This window comes from Rhopalosiphum padi, chromosome 4 (assembly GCF_020882245.1).
Source record: "Rhopalosiphum padi isolate XX-2018 chromosome 4, ASM2088224v1, whole genome shotgun sequence".
NCBI lineage: Eukaryota > Metazoa > Arthropoda > Insecta > Hemiptera > Aphididae > Rhopalosiphum > Rhopalosiphum padi.
The window spans coordinates 24,067,144-24,088,218 of NC_083600.1; the positions used below are offsets into that span (position 1 = coordinate 24,067,144).

The 21,075-nt window shown below is 29.5% G+C and overlaps 1 non-coding gene across 1 annotated transcript; it reads left to right on the forward strand.

The window, feature by feature from the left end:
• Positions 1-14,065: 14,065 nt before the first annotated feature.
• Positions 14,066-14,139, forward strand: Trnai-aau (transfer RNA isoleucine (anticodon AAU)). The gene has a single exon. It is a non-coding gene; the product is annotated as a tRNA-Ile (tRNA).
• Positions 14,140-21,075: the final 6,936 nt, after the last annotated feature.

Consider the following 21,075-nt stretch of genomic DNA (forward strand, 5'->3'; position numbering starts at 1 on the left):
TTTCACTCTACGGTAAATATATATTTTATTATGTACACATATTACTGTAATATACTATTTATTTCAAACACTTGCATTATGAATCGAACATCGGTTTTTACTGAAATGTAAATAATACAATATATATCAAACCACATCGTAGGTGACCCTATAGTTGTGTGACACATTTACGGGAAATGTAAATAGGTACGCGATTACTATATATTATTTCCGTGTTGCGTTCCATTCAATATCGATATCGTGTATCCATCTAGGTATAGGTTATTAACAGTGAGTTTTTATCATTTTTTTTCAACTTTAATAATATATTCATATCGTTTTGCATAGGCTTGATACAGCCAATGGGTTCCCAAATTCAACTTCAAACGAAACGTCGGTGCTTGAGTGGCCGTGTAAAATCGAGTAAATATAAGCGGCACGACTATGAAGGGATGTGTAAGGATTAAATTGTTAGTAGAATTTTTTAAAACATATCTAGCAATAGTTAAATAGATTTGTTGAACGTTGTTGGAACTTGTTGGAGCCCGTTTTATAACTATCGTTACTAATGTTTGCACTTCTAACTTCTCACTTGGCATAACAATCTTATTAAAACCGTCCATGTAATATAGTGGAAACCCTCATCGTTTTTTTTGTCATTTTTTGTGGTCAACAACATATCTACCAGTGCCAAAATTAATTATAATTGCAAAATCTACATTTACAAGTGACGACAATAAATAAATATATGAGGATGTAAAACATAATATAAAAACATTTCTGAAAAAATTAAACGCACTCAAGTATGAATATATTGGCCGCATTGCAAACGAACCAAAATATGTATCAAATAGTATTAATTAATAAATACTAATTGTGTCAAAACTGTTTTGTATTATTTATCTAGACCAAGATACCTGGAAATTTGATGATTTATCTGTAGATAATTAGAATTTATTTATAAATTTATTTGCATAGGATCTTATATATATATATAAAGTATAATTATACGACTATATTCTTACAAATACGTTACTCAAATATTTAACAATAATGCAAAAGAACTATCAGTCAGTTGAAAACTATTCATTTTTGAAATACATATTTTTTTGATGAATTTACATTCATATATTTTGTATTTAATTTAATACAATTCGAGGTCCACAGTATATACATATTTAAATTCAAAATGTCGGCCAACAATTTATTTTTGAGAAATAATATTTCAAAAATTTAAAAACTCTCAAATAGTTTTCGGAAAACTATTCGTAGTAGCTAAGTATATAATAATATAGTACTTATATTATAAAATGTGTATCGCGCCGCTGCGGCTGTCTCGGCACGGGTTTGCGGCCGAACAGGGAACCGCCGCCAAAGTGTTTTCTCTGGAGATACGAATAGCCGATAATGATATTATATATTATATTATATTATTATTATTATTATATATACACGCGAGTGGGACTTGTAAAATATTATCTCTCTAAGCCTGTTGTAGTGCCTACTACCGAGACCGGCCGGCCCCGGATAAATAGCTGCAGTAGCCGCGATAAATATAAATCCAGTCAGAGGAGTCTAGTCAACTGCACTACGAGGCGGTGGCACAGCTATTAAAATAATATCATTATAACATAAAACTTTATGTAAATTATATAATATATAGATCTGTGTGAGAGGTATTGCGGTGGCGCGTTTTATTTCAAATGCATTATTAGAATCCTAAAGAATCTAAAAAAAAAATCAACTAGTTATAAAGTTAAATCGATATTATAATAATAAAATAGTTTGATTGAATATTTCGTTTGAGCTTTAAGATACCGCCTATACGTAGATAAATGAACGAAGAAATAAGCAACATTTTCAAAATCGGAACTCTCGACGATTCTACTATATAGTATTATTACATACACAATATCTGACGAATACGGAGAAAGTTACATTTTGCAATGATCAAAAGAAGAAAAAATGCGTTCGCCAAAAATTCACAACCTCAATAATTATTGCGATAATAATATTATATGCTATTATTATGCATTTATGCGCGTGAAATCTGAGACGGTATGGGTATGTCATTACTCGTTATAAGGCATGTTATGGCACGATAATTATGTTATTATTACTTGTTATTATCGTCGTGTAGTCTGGCAGTTCGGCAAAGCAATATTTCGCCACGCTCGAATTGTAGATGCAGACTCACACCTCCTCGACACGCGACCGTTGTGTTATAATACATAATATGTGCGAGTGTAATATGTAAGTATATAGTATAGCAAGTTTTGGGCACGGACGAGTTTAGCACGAGTTTGATATCAACCGTGGCAGTCTATAATAGCTGCTATATTGGCGTTTCAACGGGCAGTCCAACGTCGGCTTGTCCAGGCGTCTTATTACGTAATCTAGTGGTGAGCTCCATATTGCCGACACCCCAACCGATAACCTGAGTTTAAAACCATATTATTATGTTATGAGATATCTAATACTCTTGTGCGTATCCATTAGACGTTATAATGTAGCATCACCGTGTGTCCGTGTATGTATGAGACAACAGTTCCAAGCCAAGGTTCATGCAATTTTCATTTAAAATCCTACACGTGAGATTTCTGCAGTCTATAAAACGTACGGGTCGTACCGATATCTATTTATTTCTAAATAGAGGTCTAAATACCTTAATCATTTAAATTTTAAAAAGATCTGTTTGTTATACTTAATATTTAATAATAATATTGTTAAAAAATGAAATATTTTTATCTTTTATTTCCATCTCAGAACAGCAATCGTAAAAGATTTAATACTTCTGATGTACGAGTCATCTCTGGCAGGTTTACACGATTTTATTAATTATTTACGTGCAATTTATATTGGTGTAATTTAATTAGCAAGTTGATGATTAATTTTACGTATCATAAAATATTCATATCATATAATAACTAGTGTGAGTATTATAACTATAAAAGAATCAAAATCGAGCAAAATACACACTCCTACTTCGGCACGTCTTGGCAGCCTATCGAGGCAGCAGGGACTATAATAATACTATGTAGGAATGATCTTCAATATTAATTGTTTTTTTGTTCGCGTACCGTCGTTGACCATGTTTGTACGTGCGTACACTCGTCGTTGTCGTCGCCGTCGTTTAAAAAGAAGCGATATAATAATGTAAATATCTGTTGAGAATCGAGATATATGTGCGCGCGCGCATGTGTGTGTGTGTGTTCGAGTTATATAAAGGGAAATAATATAAAGAGAAACTGCAGCCCCGGCAAACCGCGATAAAAGATCGGGTAGCTAAAAAAACGATATAAAGGGAAAAAAATGATAAAAAAAATAAGAGGAAAAAATCTTGTACGCGCGCGGGATACCTATATGTGGCCGCACATATATATACGCTTATAGGTGGATGGGATGCCGCGAAGACGACGTGAAATACTTCTACTCGGCGAGGGGCACATATTATTATTATTATTATATTATACGGACGGAGGCCGTTCGATGCGGTGTACGGCGCGTATTTAAATAAATATAAATAAATAATAAAAAATAAAAAAAATACTACTATATTATATACCGCTATCACACAACTACTACCAATATCTATATATATGTGTATGTGTGTGCGTGTACAGGGAATGTCAATGTGCGGCTGTCAAAAAAATGGTAGAAAACGTATATTCGCTTCGTCTCCTCTACGCATCCGCCCCCCGTTCTTCTTCTTTTTGCGTCCGTCGCGCGGCTACACAGAAAAATGGCTGTTGCCGCCGCTAAAACCCGTTCTAAACCCTATATACGTATATATAGATAGGTTAAACACACACAACACTAGCACACAATATTATAATGTACCTATATATATCGAATACACGCGTGTGTGAGTGTATGTTTAGCTACCGTGTTTTTTTTTTTCATATTCTGCCGAGATGGAGTTTCGCGATTACCATATTATACCACGACCACAGTTTTACCTACACTACGCGTATACACGCAGATTATAATATACTTAACTCTGTGTAATATACGCCGCCCGCCGCCGATCGTGCAGTGTGCGCAACGACTTTTGTTTTCGGTGACGGCGGAGAGGAAAACGCCTCCCCCCCCGAGACTCTCTCGTACATTATTTATGTGTTTAAGTCGAACAACAAATCCCGAAAGAAACGGCGCGATAACCGCCGATACCGAAGTATCTACATATACTATAGTGCCCAGTAGCGCAAATACTATTATATAGAAGTGGTAATTTGGAGCGGAGAGCTGCTCCTCTCCAAACATTATACATAAGACGATATAAGCATATAATAAATAACATAATAATATCTAAAACGTATTTTATTGTTTTCCATTTTATTTGTTTAGTTTATTCTTATTATTGTTTTTTTTTAAACTGATAAATATAGTAAATTAATAAGCATAATATTATAAATACCACAAAAATAATGATTTGGTTATGATTTTGTTTAATTATTTTGTTATTTTATCATTTGTTTTGCCGTTTGAAAAAATAGAAAAACGAATAGGTACAGCGTATAGTTGTATTATTAAAATGGTGGAAAAACTCTATACATTTATTTATAATTATAATATTATGTGCAATATGTTTTTGTACCTATAGAAAACTATATTTTTTTTTCTTAACACACAATATATTATTTTATCGTTTAATTCGGGTTTGTTAAAATTACATTGCATATAAGTATGGGAGTATCATGACGAAATCGTAAGGAGTTATACTACTCGGATAACCGATAAAACGATATTTTCGTCGACTATACCTATATAATAATATTATACGCATAAATATTATCATATGAATCGTATATAATAATTTTTATTCAGAACGACCGTCATACGTTTGATATAATATAGTAGAATAGGACAACAATGTGTTATAGCAGTACCGTATAATGTGTACAATAATTATGATATATAATATAATAACACAATTTCATTATATTTATCCCGTGAAGTCGATAATATTTTAATTTCATACAAACTATCGTATGCGCACCGTTCTACGTTACACTCGATTTTATATCTCATAATTAGTACCTCCGTGTACGGTACGTCCTCGTAAAAAACTGGTATATATATATAATATACCTCCAATATATGTATATGATGGTTTCGGTATAGCGTGCCGTACACATGATATATCGTTTATAGATTATTCACAGAGATTAATCAAACAGCCGTTAATATCTGCGTTTTTAATCTCTCCGGTTATTTCGTACCAATTACTTATTTTCATCTGGGGGACGTTTTCAGTGATTTACACCTCGTGCCGCGTGCCGTCAATATCGATCTATGCGCGCCGCTCTTTTCGGGGTTTTGTGTATAATATTCTCGTCTGATCCGCCGATAGATCGACGAGTATTCTGATTACCACGTGAATATTTTGATTATTATTGTCGATATAATTAATATTTTCTTCCTATACACATACAATTACATTATTATCGTATATCAATATTGCATTTGCATACATAATATGACGCATGGTGGACACGTCGCGGTTTAGTGTGCTTAAAGTGGACGAGTGTGGATACGAGAATTTTTGATTACCTCCACATTTCTGGATTCGCGTGTATTTTATTGACCACCGCGACCATTTCGTCAATCAAATAGCTATTTCAGACATTATTGTATTGTGAGCCGTGCCCTCCTCTATAAATATAATATTATCGTCTGAAGCATCGACAAGATGTCGTTTGATTTACCCTTGGAAACGCATAATATATTTGACCCGTAACGTAATGTACTTTGGCAACAGGATTACCGATTTTTCGCAATTACCTACCGTAGGGCGTAAGTACTTTGTGAGATTCGTTCCGCGCGCGTCAAAATAAAAATTATTTTACGTACCTATACAGGTACGCCTACCAACATGAGTTTATTGGTTGTTGGACATAAAACACGATTTATTATCGCGCCGGCTTAATGTACGTATAACGTTTGATGTTGGGAACATATATTATTATTATTTTTACAAATTATGAAATATTGAAAATGGTTGCTTTAGAATATACTGCTGGCAGATATCCTAATTAATATAAACACAAATCCCTCTGAATTTAGAACCATGGTTCCGTGCATCGTCGTCATGTGGATTTTATCTTATGATACGAACAATTATAATGGTCTACAAAATAATATTATAATATGATCACGTTTGATCACATTAATTGTCTTGAATAGTGACTATAATTATTCTGATTATTTTTTAATAAATTTACAAATTTGTGCAAGTATGTTTCAATGTTTGCATTCATAATTTATTCATACGGTAACCAGTATTAGCGAACGACATCACATAAGTAATATATAATTTTTTTTTTTTTTTGATTAATTATTTTAAATCCACCATTCCTTCATAAATATACAGATAATATTTAAATAGGTCAAAATTAAAAAAAATGACACCTGAAAAATATTGCTTTCGTAAAGGCCATATAATAATTATAAAATAATATTTAAATAGTTAAATAAACTTTTTAGTCAAAGAACCTATACAATATATTCTAAATTAATTATTCACAGCCATATGGTTTAGACTCTATAAGGAATATGTCTCTCTCCTCGGCCATTATCGATACGTATAATTTTATTAATCTGACCAATCAAACAAAAAGTCGAATTAACTTACTTAATATTCTTAAATATTTTTCTATAGTATACATAATTTTATGGACTAAAAATATTTTGTTACCTGTCTAGTATTACTAGTATTAGACTTTGGGTCAGCATATAACATGTATAATGTATATATTATATTAATTGTGTGGCTTATGCAATATACACGTTCTATCGATGATATAATATTAATAATAATAACGTTCCGCGTAAACCTTTCGTATACGAATAGATGGAAAAGCAATTCAGCGAAGTAGGAAAATCGCTCGTCACGCCGGACATGCAGTCATTGGTATTCGTTGATGGTCGGATTGCTACATCATCAGTCGCCCGACTGGAGCAAAACGGAAAACGGTCATCCGGTCCAGTAAGTTCGAAACATTTCCTACATTTAATAGTATGTGTGTATATACTATACGATCCCGGCGCGGCGTATATTTGCCCACCCGCAACGAATAACGCACATCCGGTGAATATACCTGTGCAATATACACATGTACTTATAAATAAACTGTACTTTCTGTGCACATAATATTATACAGGGGAGCAACACGATTGTGCACTTATTACCTTTTATCTGTCAAAAAAAAAACGCAAAGTAATTGCGTTATAAAAAATTATTTACACGAAAAGTTGGTTTAGAAAAATTCTAAGCAATAATAAGTTATTAAAAGAATACAACTCAAAATAAGAAACATGTATATGCTTAAAATATTTGTTCGTTATCAGTGTTTAATTTAAAAATATATTCAGCGACGTTTTTTCGTTTTTAATTGAAAATGCTTTTATCAATAGGTAACTTAGATTTTTCAACTCGTGTATATTAAACTGAAATTTGATGTACTGTAGTATATACTATATTATACTATATACTAAAGTATTAATACGTGTACGTATAAAAATCGTAATTTAAAATACTATTTACTTATATACATATATGAAAAATAAAACGATTTTTACTATTGTTTGATTTTCATCCATAAACTTTTTTGGCATGCAACTTGTTGCATTTGCGATGCGCCAAAACTAAAAAGGGAAAAATTACGATGTCGTGCTATATAATCGCGTATACAGATTTGTATATAATATTATAGTTTGAAGATTAGTAAAGCCATACTTTACAGTCATATTTGTAAATGGGACCATCCATTAAACTGTGTTATTAAAAATAACAAACTTATAAGGTATAACGGACAAAAGAAAATATGTAAGTACTATATCTGTCAATATTAATATTTAAAACTAATTTGTATTAAATTATGGCTGTATATATTGTAATACACCATATTTTCACTATTTTATTACTGGTAATAATCTGTAATAAAGAAACACGTGCAATAGGTGGAGGAGTGGTTTTACTATGCCTACAATTTACACCAAGTAATAACAATCTAAAACTATACTAAGTTATTGATTAGGTAAAACTTACCTAATTACACAGAAAAATCGAATAATTTCAATTTAGTTTTTTATTATCACTGTATAACAATATGCAGTAGATACTATGCATTATATCCCAGTAGTATGATATCGAAGTTTAACGTGTCGAATTATTTTAAACATCCACCGCGAACTTTTAATGGCCATAGAATTTATTTTATTAGACATTATATTGACCTCATTACGTCTGTTGATTTTTATGCTACAAGCACATATATTACATATTATTATATATTGCTATACGAGCGTATGATGTAGGTTGCTTGCGATAAATCATATATAGATGTATATGTATATGTATAGTGTATACGGGTATAGAAAACAACGATTAGCCAGTACATAAAATCGGAGTGCACATGATTTTTCTCTTTTATACTCAGCCAACAAATTTAGTTATAAAAGTACAAATGATACCTAATAATACTAATGGGCAATAAATGAATGGGTTTGTCGATGCTTTATTGTTTACGATGACGATGAACGACGGTACATACAGATCGGATATTTTACTTACGATAAATCACAGTCACAATAGAAACGTTTTACGTCAATATTGTTTTATTCTATTTTTTTTTTTTATAGGTATAACATAATTTTCAAGTAAGCTTTATGGAATACTAAAAACTTCTTTAGAATTCCTAAGACTATACGTCCTATAATCTATACGTCTGTGGAGAAAATTGTATCTTTATGCGTAGTTATGTTGTCAGTGTGCCGTTGTTGCAACTAAGTATAATATATGATACCTATAGCCTAAAGGCTATATTAGGTCGAATTATGTGCTCGACCGATATATAAATGGTTTTTCGACAATCATTCGTTTCAACGTGATATAGACAATAATAAACAAAATTAGTATTATTTAAATATTACAATACGGCTTAAGCGAATATCAGTTCGTTTCACATATCCATCATGACACTATAAGATTTAAGTTTAGTATAGCTGATATAGAGTATTAAATATTAATACATATCTAAATACATTGATCAAAAAATAATTTTTTTAATAACAGCATAATACTAATATAGTTTTGCGTCTTGGGAGAGCGCAACAATTTTTCTTTTTGACAATTCAAATTATTTTTAGACGAATAATTTAAGATAAATTGTAGTAATTATATGTTAAGTGTAACAAAATATAAGTATATAGATACAATTTAATTGTAATACGACTCCGCCGACTATAATATATAAATATATATATTATATAGGTACATTGTATAACTGATGCAGTTTGTTATGATCGTAGGCATACATAAATATTCGAAAACATGCGTTCAAAACGACATAAATCAACGTTAATGCGTATACGGTCGGGGACACCCATGGGCGTTATGTTGGCGTCTCAAGATAATATTCAGCTAACGCCGCCTCGTTTTCACAATGACCCGCCTCGGAAACGCAGTTATTCTTTGTCGTTCGACGTCTGCCTTGACAACCGTCAGACGACCGGTTGACGATTGATAGGAGGTGAATTTTTTTTTTTAGTCACTTTATCTTCCCCGCAGTAGGTGTATTTCCAATTATATTCGACTACACATAGACCGTAACATCTTATAAAAAATATAACTGTGTAGTAAGTACTACACTTTGTAACAATTGAAGAATATATCATTGGTTATAATATAAACTATCATAATTTAAAGATAAATATTAAAATATGTATCAGTTATATATTTTACCGGATTATTTTTTTTCGTCAAAATTATTAATTTTTTCTATTTTACTACTCTAGTTTTCCTTTGTAATTCGGTTTATTATATTGAGTAATTTATTTTGAGAGGGTATATTTGCTCACAGAAATATTTTCTACTCTTCTTTTAATTAAATATTTTTACGATATTATAAGTATTGGAATAATACAAAAGCAAATTATAGATTTGTTTGAAAATTCGTATTCAAGTAATTTGAAGTCACTCGTTGTGATTTTTCATATAATATAATATATATTTATTTATATATCAATATTGGGTACGATCAAGTTCGCATAAACTTCTGAAGATATTATATAAAAAAATATTTCATAGAGTAAACTATGCATATAGGTATTAATATGCTATTATTGTTATCGCAATGTTATACGAATCGTTAACAAGTGTAATAATACGTAGTTCAAATCATATATAAGCCCATATTTGTATATAGCACAAAGATATTTCAATTATTATTTTATAATGTATAAATTTAATTTAATAAAGTTGTGGTCTTTCAAATAATTGCACATTTATTATAATTATTAAAATCTACTTAAATTCTGATTTGTCAAGTATTGTTCGTGTTTTACTCGTTTCGTAAAAAGTCGTGCACGTTTAGAACCACAGGAAGATGTACAGTGTACACATGCAGAATCGGTATTTATTCCTATATAGATAATACCATTGATTATACATAATAAACTTACTATATAATCAATGATAATACTAATAACTGTCCTTAATCATATTTTTCACGCTCAAATAATTTATCACAGCTCCCGATATAAACCGAAACTCTCGTCACAACACTACTTCAATGGGCTGTCTGTTATACAGGTACGATTCATATAGCAGTAATATTATGTAGATAATATATTGCAGTATAAAGCATACACGATTTGCCGTGCGCATACTGCATGAAACGTACATAAGGGCTATTATAATATTATGTGCTTTCGTGTATTATATATACCTTTAAAAAGTGTTCTCCGAAAAAAAAACCTCTCTGCGAACGCACTCCGCAGAATCTACAAAAGCCTCGTTATAACGCACAGTCGCGCTCATAGTTAGGATGAGATGCTATGTGTGGGGAGTGGGCCGAGTACGGCTTTTATGTATTCTAAAAATGCACATAATAATATAATATATTAATAAATTATGTATATTATATTGTTATATTATATATAGATATACACAAACGAATGTAAACGGCGAACGAGAGTTATTATTTTTCGATCGGCTCATTATATATATATATGTACATAGATGCGTTTCAAATAATAATAATAATAATAATAACAATAATATGCAAAACTGTTGCGGCGGCGGCGGTGAAATAGATGGCCGGACGAGATAGCCGCTGCTGGACCAGTACGGCGGCGGCGGCGGACGACGGAGAAACGCGCGTCGCGTAGTATTGTATATAATAATAATATACCCGCGTACCCACATACACATATACGTATAATATAATATATATATATATACATACACGTGTATAATAAAGGTGCTTATACGTATAGCCATTATAATATGCGTAAAGTCGGTCCACGTCAATTTGTACGCGTACATGTGTCCCTGTCCGGCGCGCGCGCCATTTCCACGGTTCGTTTGAATGCGAGCGCGTCCGATCGGTTTATAATAATAAAATGCGTTTGTCCGATCGCGGAGGGAGACAGTATATATATATAATATAGTATAATATGTATGTGTATAGCGACTTTCCGCCACTGCCGCGCCGATGTGGCTACCGCGATCGCGACACCGGTCACATAGATCACTCACCGCCGTCTACGCGTATAACAGCGGTATATATTCTATATCACGACCCGTGTGTGTATGTATATATATTATAATATAGGCGCACACAATAATACTAATAATACGATATAATATATTATTATAGGTATAGTTTGCCCGTAAGATACTGGTTTCCCCGGCAAATAGGCGTATATATAGTATACGATAGTAATATTATAATAATAATTGGACGCTGCTGCAGTCGACTTTTTTATGTTTACCTACTGAAGTCCTGATGTACTGCTCCCGCGGGAGCTATACTTATAGACGTGTTATATAGGTATAAGTGTGGACGTGTCGGGTATATATGTGTACCTGTGACTATCTCGTTTTCCAAAAAAAAAAAAAAAAATCTGGCACTAGCGACACCGAGAGCTTGTACTTTCACCACCATCAAAATAATAACGATTATATTTACGTTATGTAATATATTATACGAAGGTGCAACGCATATCTGATGATCACCACAGTCAAAATACGTTTTCTTGTTCGTACAAACATTCGAGTAAATAAACACTAAATATTAAACATTATATATATACCTACCTCTATATAGTCTATTTGCTGGCTGTGATAATAGCAATGGTCTTAAAGATACATTTTATTATTAATCCGAAACGTAATATAATATACATTTTTTATTTTGCTCATTGCATCTAATATATATAGTACCTACCTAGGAACGATAAGCATCTAAATACCTTTTTCTTCGATATATCTCATCGTATCTTTTATATTTCGGGGGTGCCTACAATTTTTTGGGCCCTCTCTTAAAAAGACATGTACATCATATTTTTTATAAATTATAATGCACGAATAAACATTACTTATATTATATATTTATATCACATATTAATCAGTGTTATTACTAGTACCAAGTAATATATAATATATTTCAATAGATAGTTGGACCTAAAATCTATTTTCAATATAATTGTAATATTTATTTATTATTTTTACTTTTGTAGTCAATAACATCTAGCTGTTATAATCATAATAAGTTTTATCACGCAAATTTAAAATAGTTTACGTTGTATTATTTTTTTTATCCCGAAACATAATTTTTTTTACGACATATTCTAGAAAAAATACCATTTTTATTCTAGTAACATTAGTTAAAATACGGACCCATATATATGTAATATGCTATAGTATTTAAATTTTAGGGCCCCAATTACATGTCGGGGGGTGCCCTGGCACACCTGGAACCCCCCGTGCGCACGCCTATGTTTAGACTTAAAGAACTCAATAAACAAAATATATGATAGGTAACTCATTTGACAATTGATCAATTTTTAAATTTATGCATCTGCATATTATTTACATTATAGCTTTATAGGCTATAGCTGATTTATATAATTACAAAATTAATCATATATTCATATGACAAGTTTAAAATAAGGGTTTGCACTTTGCAGCGGTGGTATATCTTGGAAGTGTCCAAAATTTACCATAATAATCCGCCAAAAATCGATAATCAGATCAGATATTTCAGATAAACTGTAAAATTAGCTTAAAAATATACCTCTGAACATGCCGTCGGATCTAATAAAATTAATTTCACTTTTCCCGTTTAAATAAAGATATTTTATTGTAAGCATGAGTAAAATACTAATACATTGGGCTATTTTTTTTACGTCAAATGATAGTGTCCATAATAATGATGTAGAAGAGACCCCCCCACAAAAAAAACTCCTTTGCAGTAAACCTTTAGAGTTTAGATAATATAATTAATAACAATAATAATAATCTGAATTTGTAAAAAAAACTATATTATTATTTTATTTAACATTAGTAATGGTATATCTATAGGCTACAATCTATATAATATTATGTAAAACACTTACAAATCGTCAAGCCCGGTCGCCCGGACAACATAATTGTGTTGAGATTCGGTTCTTCAGCCAGCCATTTCTTCTTAAGTTGATCACATAACTTTTAAGACTTAAAGTATTTTAATTTCACCCATTTTACTTACTTATGGTAATGATTCATTATTTAAAAAATATATTTTGCATTTTGTATTTAAAATAAAAAATAAAAAGTAGGTAATATGTACTTGAACCAGTTGAACCTTACTATTGTCTATTACCTTGTACCTGTTTAGAATTTATATACCTAATACCCAGTATATAGATACCAATGATACCATATTTTTCCAATTATTTATCATAGATCATGGTGCATTTTTTAGAAACGCCGTAAATGGGCTGATTTGTTGTTAAGAATTGTTATTTAAAAAAGTTTTAACGGGTAAGTACGTACCTACCTTTGCCATTATAATTTATAAGGTTAATATTCATTTTTAGTTTAAATTTTTAAATTATATATATGTTGTATAAATGTTATATACTTATAACTGAATACTATTGATTTATTGTTATCATTTAAAAATGTGTAAATATATCTCTTTAAATTGTTAAAGGGCTTTACTCGTGTATAAAAATTGTAAATTGAATAATATATTCTATGGATAATTCAGAAACATATGTTCGTAAAAGCATTTAAGATGAGCACATCTCACATCTTGGCCCATTAGCTCAGTTGGTTAGAGCGTCGTGCTAATAACGCGAAGGTCGTGGGTTCGATCCCCCCATGGGCCAATATTTTTTGTTTGGTAAAACTTGTGTCTGATTAGTTCAATGATAAAGGTCTGTTTTGAAAATTTCAAATAAATAATTTTATATTCACAGACATATTTTGAATTTAACTATTGAATATTATTATGATTGTTAATATTTTCATTGTATTTTATTCGGCACATAAACAATATTATTTAACACGCAGTATATAGGGAATATGTTACAGCCAGCGCTATCTATAGCAATTTGAGTACAATCTGTTGTAACGCAAACTTGTCCACCAGGTTGCAGGCAGTATACGTATAGCAAATAAATAATTAAATTGTTATAACCTACGGTCTTATTATCACAATATTCATAAATAATATTATTTTCTTTATCGGTTAAAATCGCTAATAAATAAATAATTAGTGTTGATAAGCACGATACTTACCATTTTTTTTTTAATAAAAATGAATCTATTTTCCCGGATATTTCATTGAAGTTATAAATGCCGTGAAATATCATAATACATAATTAAATTTATTATTCCAATTAAATTTGATTTTAAAATGCAAAATTAATGCATTTTTAAAGAGTAAGTATAAGAAAAATAAAGTTTGATGATTATCTCGAGGTAACCTCGTGGTGACTTAATACGTGACTTTATGTTTTTAGATTTTTTTTAGAGCCAATACAAATTGATTTGTTATATGAGTTAATTAATTAATCGAAATAAATGTATGGATTAAAGTTAAAAATTAGATTTTATTTAGTGAAAAAAATTGCTCGCATGCTAACGAAATCGATTATCAATTTTTTTTTTTTACACCAAAAACACACATTTTTACTTACAATAGTTACTATACATACACATTCATACTAAATGCATATAAGTGCACTTATATATTTATAAATTGTTCTGTGCTGAATACCTTAAAAATAATTTAGGTATTTTATCTTCACGTACATTATATCATTAGTCATTACCTATACAAATCAGAATTTTCTATTGATATTTTAAAACAGATTTTCACTTTTACCGTAACATAGGTACAATGACCGAATTTCAACTTTTTTTTACAGATTAGAGTCTATTTTTATTAAGAAGACGCCATACCCGCATATGTGATCTCTGTCTTACTAACGTACATCATAGAAAATTTTCGCTCAACAGAATATATTTTGTGATGTTAGCTTTAATATTAGAGTAAATTTACCTATTATCAAATTTAAAGGTAAGAATATTATCTAGACAATGACATATGCTTTTAATGATATTATTATTTTAAAGTTGTTATATTTTACATAGCTGTAACTCACTTTAAATGCGGTTATGGCATCCTCTTAACCTTTTCCGAAATAGTTGTAATTAAAGTATACACTATATATACGTATATACAGTATAAAGTAGATGTGTTTTTTTAATACGACTTTTTTTTAACGTATTTGTTATGGAATTTTCATTATAATGTTTTAACTTAGTTCGAAAGCTCACACTATACAACTGTACATAATAAAAAGACATAAAATTTAAAATACTCGGAAATGGTCATCACTCATCAATAAGTGTCACGAGTATACATCGATAATACAAATTTAAAAATTAATATAACTGACAATAAAAATAATTTTTTCGACATTTTTCTTTTACCATTAAATTGTACAGTCCTCCCATATACATCTAAGCCAAGCTTAGAAGTTCGGGAGAAATTCCTCCCCGTCCCTCACAAAAAATCAAAATTACATGAAATGGCCAGAAATACATGATTTTAGCACTTAGGTACCTAATGCGAATCTTTCCTTCATATTACAATGTCCTCTGGACTACGAATAATGTTAAACCTATTACGTTCATGCTTATATACTTGCCTATCTATTACTTTAATGTTTAAAATATGACATTATTGAATTAATATTATATTATTATACAATTATACATATTTTTGTGTATACGTTTTTAATTGTTACTTTGGTAATAAACTGTTGTTTATTTTTGCTATAATCCGTGTGGTAATTAAACATAAACCTGTGCCAATTTTACTGTGACGAAAATTTTATATGGCTTATGATTTCATGTAGTTAGGAGTCGAGCAACAATAATTATTTCGGCCAGCAACTGCAAGAAATGTATCGGTCTGTTGAGTGTATTTTCTGTTTTAATCGAAGAAATGATTTCAACGATTACATGCAGGAATGGTATTGTTGGTATTACACAATCCTATTGGCCGGAACGCTCGGAACCGGAAGTTGTTTCCTTCAGTTATTTTCCATTAGATGGAGGAAAAAAGCAATAATGAATCTTTTTTCATATAGATTAAGTCCTTTGAACAACAGTTAACCGTGAATATTTTAATCTAAGTAAATAAATATAAGTACCTAATGAAAAAAAATGTTTCACAGTAAATCGAATTACCCATACCAATGTTTTCGTATAGTTATAATATACAGTCAACGATTTTTCGAGATTTTTGAAATAAGTAAATCTGAAAAATAATAATATAATATTGAGGTTAAAAATAAAATAATAAAAATACATCCAAATTAAAATTCCATTATTTAAGTTTGAGGCAATTGAAACATTCTTTTTTTTGTAAACAATAATTATTTTTACGTAGGAAATGTATATTGAACTAAGGGATACTTAAATGTTTTAAATATTATTTTATTAATTTATTTAGAGCTCATTTAAAACGAATAAATTTTACATAACTATGCGACAAGGACACGGTAAAGTATATAGTTATAAAAATATAAACGTGATATTTAAAATATTTCCATTAATTAATATTTCAAAATTCGTAACACTAATCTTTAACAAGAACTTGAAATTTGAAATATATTTAATTATAATTCAATCAGGCGTTTAAAAGGTAGAAGGGAAGTAGCCTGCACTCGTTTATTCAAAAGGTGTAGAATATGTATGTAATTAAATTCAATAATAAATAAAATATAATTAATAGTAATAATACCATACTAAAAATGAGCGAAAACTGAGACTGCAGCCTATATATTACTAAGAATATTTATGATATATTTTAATAATATTTATATTGTTGCTATTAAAGTATAATAATTAAATGTTTTATTAATATAAAATACTAGAATACCTAGTATAGGTATAATTAATTTTTGCTAAAAATATAGCATTTTAAAATGTCATTGTGTATAAAATAAATATTATAATATACCTACCTAGTTTAAAAGTTTAAAATTCGCACGGAAAATATTTTTGAATTACAAAAAAATAACTTATGCCCATATAATTCTTCGTTTAACACTTAAAATGTCTAATATTATTTAAATTTGAACTATAATAAAATGTCAATCAAAACAATTATTTTATTTATATATTGGTTATATTTTATTATTATATAGGTGAACACAATTGTGTAATAATTAATATACAATGATATTATTTATTTATCAAAACATAAAAAATAATACTTTTTCAAGAATCTGCTCATTATTTCTTATTAAGAATAATCCGGGTACAGTAATACAATCGTATATTATTCATTTATGCCTAAAATTGACGTAAAGTTACAATATGTGTCCATCAATAAATGATTGCATTTTTTTTATTCAATCTATAGATTAAATAATATATCAATTCTCTTGGTTATAAAATCAAACTCAATAGTTAATAATTAATGCTGACTAACCTATTTTACTTAAAATGGTAGAAACATCTACTGATTTTGTCAAATTTGCTCCTTACTATTGTAGTATCATATTAAAAATACACATATGTTCATTGTATTGCTTATTCGTGAAAAAAAATCTCAAAATGTAATGGTTTAGAATATAAACCGTAATAATATTATAATGATAATATTTTTAACATATACATATGATATCGGAAAAAAAATACTAAACTTTTTTTCTTTTATAAAAAAAACTTAACAATCTGAATACAAATACAATTATCCTTTGTAACTTAGTTTAATACAAATTTTTGATTGTTTATTGAAAACCAAAAGATAATAAAACATACTATAATAGCATGGCCAAATATACTTACTAAACATATTACGATACTATATTATATTTATATACATATATATATATAATAAATAAATAGTAATGATATATTATATTATACAAAAGAACCATTCATTTGTATATGTAGGTAGATTTGTTTTGTTACATTTTTTTTTACGTTTAAAAATACAAGCACTACAGGTTGGTCTATATAACCGACATAATATTACAGTGTATTTATTTATTAAAATTAAAAAAATATATATTTATACAATGCAAAACTTTAACAGTATCTTAAACTTTTGAGTGATATGACTGTACCCTCCAAAAATAATAACCAATAAGACTATATACCGACTGGCATATTATGACTGATCTCAAAAGTGTCTAAGAATATTGACCAAGCTAGAGAACCATCTAAGATGTTTATGTATCGTACTGTAGAGACAGTGGTGGTTAATTATGCAATTAGTTTGATTTAAAGTTAATTATACCTACCTATAATATTTGGCAAATCTGTAGAGGCCGTCATGTTGTAATCAGTGTTCCCCGTTAGTACATGTGACATTGGTTTAATGGGCTTATTAATATTAGACAATAGTTAGATAGCCCCGTCACCCATGTGTGTCCGGTCGTCTGCCTCACTCTCGAATAATATGTTTGATAATATTATAAATTACTACATTAAAAATACGCGGTCTGTATTAATTTTATATTTATATAATTAATAACTATACGTATTATTATAATATGGTGGTTTATATAGTTTTGCTTTTTTGTACCGATTTCAGGCGAAAACGAACACTCGACCTGACTACTTCATAGGTGCGGTCATTCTCGTCTCGCCATGTAAAACGTATTGAGCAGCTTATGGTAGGTAGAGACACCCGAATGGAACACAACATCGATAATATAGGAGACAAGATAAAAGCGTGCGTATAATATAACGACGACATTGGAGACAACGATCGTGTCAAAACGTGTTCGTCTCTTAATCCGATAACGAAACGAGATGAAAACTTCTCACAAAAATAAAAAAACGTATTTTCATAATATAACATAATAATATTATTTATCGGACGAGTGGGAAAAAAATTGTGTTACATTAAAACGTAAAACTGTTCGAAACCAGTTACCGCGGCCACGACGGTCACAGGATTTAGTGGTTTTCGAACGTTGGGATACGAGTGAGGTATACGATACAACACTATTCGACCTCTTCTCTGTAATAAATTACAAACGCAAAAAAGTGGTCGTCGGCAATATAGCAACAGCTGATAATAATAATAATTAATACTACTGGTTTGTCACGTATAGAGAGACGACTGTCGATTTTTTTGATTTTGACTAATGACTCCGTCACCCCGTAAATTGAATTCCAAATAATTATTAGGCTCATTTTATTAATCATTACATTGAGTCAAAGTTATTTTGATATGCGCATTGTAAACTAAAAAATATATATGTATGGAACTCAAGCAGTTGAAGTCAAGTTTGTACTTTTTTGTGTGAAAAAACCTATCTACTAATGAAATGGTAATGTTAAATTAAATTTAAAAAATTTAATAAATTTAAAACGATACATAATCAATAACGATAATAACCATATCATTTTATGTGCATATTTCGATGTACTCACTTCACATAAATTACATTTTAGTGCGGATCATGAAGTTATAAGTACTATAAAAATAGTGTTTACTTTGTTAATTGTTATCAAAATGTATTTGAAAAATAAATAAATAAATAAAAAAATTTTGTTTTAATTTTTAATTTATTTTCTAGAAAAATGTATTTTTGTTTATTTAAATAATATTTATTAGATTTTTACAAGTCTGATATGATTGCCCGACACTCGAATGCCCAGCACTTCAATTGCCCGACAATAATTTTACCCAAAATTACATTGACCCGATAGGTACTACATTAATTGTCCAACAATATATTTTACATATTTTTATTGTACGTAAAATACTAATATACAATCTTTTATTATTATTATTTATAGAGTAATTCAAAAAAACCAAAATCAGACGAATATTCTATATATAATATTATAAAAGTAAGATAAGTAAAATGTTGTTGCGTTGGCGTTCCCGAATTACACTAATGCTATTCACGATAAGATTTTTATTTCTAAGTAAACCGATAGGCGATAGACAGATAAAACGATAATAGATTTTTTGACACGACATTTGATAGTTCAGTACAGTACAGTTATAACCGTATAGCAGTGCCGGCCCGAAGGTTTTCGGTGCCGGTGCAGAATTTTGCGGGGCCCCATATGGCTATATATATTAATTTATTAATTATTTATATATACATTATACAATATACACATCTATATTTATTTTATTTTCTAGGAAATTACTTTAATTTTATATAATTTTGTAATTTTAAGCCCTTTAAGGTATGTTAGAAACCTAAATTTGTATCTATAAGCTATAATAAAATCCAATTCGCACTTTAATATTATATAAGACACAAAATGAGTAGGTTTAATGAACTTAGGTACAATGTACAAACAATATTTTATTAATAAATATTTTTATTATACCGAACATAAATTATAATCGTAACGCTTTGAGTATACATTTACTTAGAATAAAAAAAATTAACATAATATAATATAATTTAAATATTTTTTTTCATGCTTTTTTTCATGCAAATAAATCAATTGTCTCATCGTAGCTCAAATAATCTATGTTTACAACACCATGTTTGATGCTGATAAGGGCCAGGTCCGATAACTTATGCAGTGATAGATTAATTCTTACTATTTTTACTATTCTTTGTCGGAGAATTTTGAAACGATTGGGTAGAATCGTAGAATTTAAAGATAATGTAACAAATTTGTTGAAAGATAAACTTTTTTCCCTTATGTTATTTTCTGCCTTTTTTAATTTCCTGACGGATAACTTCTAAGTTTATCCCGATCTCTAGATGACACGATACAGAAGTATACGAACTACAAAGTATTGTTTTTGTAAATAA